The following is a 4030-nucleotide window of genomic DNA, read 5'->3' as shown; positions in this document are numbered from 1 at the left end:
ATTCTTAACCACTGGACTACCGGGGAAGTCCCCTGTGAGTGTGATTTTATTGGAAATAGGCTCTTTGCAGACAATCAAGAGGAGGTCACGAGGGCGGACCCTCATCCAATATGACTGATGTCCTTTTAAAAAGGAGAGATTTGAACAGAGGCAGACGCAAGCAGGGGAAAGACCGTGGAGAGAGACAGGGAGAGCCGTGTGCAAGCCACGGATGCCGGAGGCTCCTAGAAGCCCAAGGAGAGGCGTGGGACAGATCTTCCTTCACGGCTCTTAGAGGGGACCAGCCCTGCCTCACCCAGTCCCAGCCTATGGCCTCCAGAGTAGTGGGATGATAGAGCTCGGCTGCATAAGCCCCTGGCTTGTGGTTCTTTGTTACAGCAGCCCCTGGCAACTGACCCAGCATGGGTGGCTTGTGGCAGAGGAATGACCAGTGTGACTAGCGCTGGTGTTTTGAGATGGTCTTGCTTGGTGTGGCATAGAGAATGGACCTGTAGGGAGATCTGTCAGGAGGAGACTGTCGCATTACGCTCTACTGACAGCTGATGGCTGTTCAGTGTGACTGGGGTAGATGAGGGGACAAAGGTGGAGGTCATGGAGACGCTCAGAAGATAGAATTTACAGGGCACGTCAAGGGTGAGTCTTAGGATGCTGCCTTCTGTGAAGGGGTGGATAGCAGTGGCTGTCCCTGGGGTGAGGGGTAGTGACGGCGAGGTTTGAGGGTAAAGACCGTGGGGTGTGTGGATCTGAGGTGCTTTTAAGGCATCCAGTGGAGCTGCTGGTTCTGGCCCCCAGGAAAGTTTGGACTGGAGATATAGACTGGGCTCTCCTTCCAAGATGTTTCCAGAAGCATCTGCCTCGGGGACTTAGCTAGAGCAGCTTTGATGGACCTCAGTGAGGGAGACACGTGTCTTCAACAGATGTTCTCAGCCTTGGTTGCACATTATACTCATGTGGGGAGATTTTAAAATCCCTGTGCCCAGGTCACATCCCGGACCATTAAACTGGAATCTCTCGGGTGGGATGCAAGTGTCAGGGGTTTCTGTTTCCTGTTTGTTTTTTAGCTTAGCAGAGGGTGCCGTGTTGCAGCTTCACTGTGGGTGGGTTGGAGTGAACCCCTGTTTCTGGGAACCCCTGGTGTAAGTTTCTTTGGGGTCGTGGGAGTTCCAGATAAGATTCTTTCAGTTTCTCCACATCTTCTGTCACGTGGGAGTGAGCGGGAGGGGCAGGGTCCAAGTGGGGTTGCCCAACTGCGAGAAATGGGAAAACCTGTGACTCCACCTGCTTTTCTACAAACTTTCAACCAGACCCCTTATTCCAGCCCACCATTCCTACTTCTAGTCGTTATTGGCTATTTTGCAACTTCTTGAACTGTGGCCCACCAGGCTCCTCTGCCCATGGGATTTCTCAGGCAAGAATACCAGAATGGGTTGCTATTTCCTTTTCCAGGGGATCTTCCTGACCCAGGGATCGAACCCGCATCTCCTGCACTGATGCAGGTTCTTTACCACTGAGCCACCTGTGAAGCCCTCCAGAGATCCCGGGGGCTGAACACTCCTGATCCTCCAGGGGATTCTGCAGCGCCAATCAGGTTAATGACTGCTTTTCCCCAAGTGTTGGTTTGGGATCCAGCCATCTGGGATCTAATTCAGCTACAACCTGTCTGGTTGCCGATTAGCAGCAGCCTTTTTCACGCTGTTTTTCCCTCTCCTATTCTCCCTATCCTTATAGTTTCATGGCTTCAAAACCATCCCTTGACTATCATTTCAGTGCGGTTTGGGGGAGATTCAAAAGTAGATGGATGTGTTTAAGCTTCCTCCAGCCAAGAAACCTGTGTGAACACCTTGAAATACAGATCACCTGTTGCCAATGGATAATCAAGAAGGCTCCTGGCTGTGTGTAATAGGAAACCCAAGGAATAATGGCTAAAACAAATGTGTTGTTTATCCCACACAAGAGGCTAACTTTAGCAGCTGAAGACTTTGGTTCAGGGGCTCAGCAGTGCCAGTGGCTGCTGTTCTTGGCCTTGCCTTGTGGAGAGAATGTTTTCCCTTCTCCAGCACCTACAGGGGGTGGGGATGGGGGAAACTGGCAACAGAGATGGGATATGCTGGGTCAGCCATCCAATGGCATTTCTACTCGCTCACCAGATCACCAGCAGCTTTGCATGGTGGTTAAAAGCATGGCATTTGGAGTTAGGCAAACCCTGAATTAAATCCAGTTCTGCAGTTTCTTAACCGTTTTGAACCTCAAATTCCCCACATGTGCAAAAGGGGTGACTGTAGGCCTCACTAAACAGGAGGTTGTGATGTTTGAGTGAGAAGAAGTATGTGAACAGTTTAGCCAGGAACTGTCACAAGGCAGAGACTACGCAAATGCATGTGTGGACGTGAGAGCTGGACCATAAAGAGGGCTGAGCGCCGAAGAACTGATGCTTCTGAACTGCGGTGTTGGAGAAGACTCTTGAGAGTCCTTTGGACTGCAAGGAGACTCAACCAGTACATCCTAAAGGAGACCAGTCCTGAATATTCATTGAAAGGACCGATGCTGAAGCTGAAACTCCAATACTTTGGCCACCTGATGTGAAGAACTGATTCGGAAAAGACCCTGATGCTGGGAAAGATTGAGGGCAGGAGGGGAAGGTGACGACAGAGGATGAGATGGTTGGATGGCATCACTGACTCAATGGACATGGGTTTGAGTAAGCTCTGGGAGTTGGTGATGGACAGGGAGTCCTGGTGTGCTGAGGTTCATGGGGTCACAAAGAGTAGGACATGACTGAGTGCCTGAATGGAACCATGTCCTCCTCGCCCTGGTGTACGAATGTGAGCCTAGTTCGAGCTGGCTTGCCACAGCCATTTAGTCTTCTATCCGGCCCTATGAAGGAAGTGCAGCCGGCTCTCCATACACTTGGATTCAGAGTCCATTTATATAAGTGACTTGAGCATTCCGGGATTTGATATCTACAGGGATGGAGGTGGGGCGTGGGGCAGCCCTGGACCCAGTCTCCTGCGGAAATCAGGGGATGACTGTACTATCAGCCCATTTCACAGATGAAGAGCCTGAGACACAAAGAGTTTAAGAAAATCGAATCTGGACCCAGACCCAGGCAAACGTGATCCTGGAGTTCGTCCTTATAACCCTTAACTAAGCTGCCTCCTCAAAAAACGGCTGCCATTATTTTTGTTATTCAAACATTAGCTAATCACCTGTTTTCCGCCAAGGCCTGTCCTGGTCACAGGGGTCCTAGAGATCCATGTATGAAATAAATTCCCTCCCGTCAGGGAGCTCCCAGTCTTGTGGGGGAGATAGAAACAAACATAATGCTGAGCCATGTGGAAACCGGGAACCATTTTCCCAGAAGAAAGACTGGCAAATAATACTCATTATTTGATCTGAAAAATGAAATCACAAACAAGGATTGTTCTCGCATCCAGGGGCAAAGACACCCAGACACCCAAGCTGTCCAGCTTTGGCTGGTGATCTGTTTCTGAGCTTCCCCATGGGTTCTTAACTGCTGTTTCTGTTCAGTCTTATGCTACCAACAGCAACAGAGATCCACATTTTTTTTTTAATGGAGAACTATCAAAATTATTAAAATTGGGAAATATTATAAGATTCTGGGGTGAAGCTGTATAGAAAAGAGTGGAAGTGGGTGCCACGTCTGCGGTGACTTGCTGGTGGCGGAGTCTAGCCTCAGTTTGTCCATCTGTCCAATGGGCACCATTCATAGATTCCTGTATTCATTCAAGAAAATAGGAGATCCTGTTCACCTGCTTCCAGAGCTGAATTATACATCTAAACAGTAAGAGGACAGGCAGGAGGAATTATAGAGACGGAGGCTCAATCTCTGCCTTGGAATCATGGCGGGGGTGCGATGGAGGGGGTGGAGGTGCGGGGCGAACAGGAGTATGTGTGTGTGCTTAAGGAGGCCGAGCCCTGCTTCCCCACAGGCTTCCTCCCCTACCCCCTGGGTGAAAGGGCCTAGTAGGAACCCAGTCCCTTTCTCCTCAGCATCTCCTGCACCCTGGTA

This window comes from Capra hircus, chromosome 15, assembly GCF_001704415.2.
Source record: "Capra hircus breed San Clemente chromosome 15, ASM170441v1, whole genome shotgun sequence".
Classification (NCBI taxonomy): Eukaryota; Metazoa; Chordata; class Mammalia; order Artiodactyla; family Bovidae; genus Capra; species Capra hircus.
The sequence above is the reverse complement of the archived record's forward strand: the minus strand, read 5'-3'. Positions refer to the sequence as shown.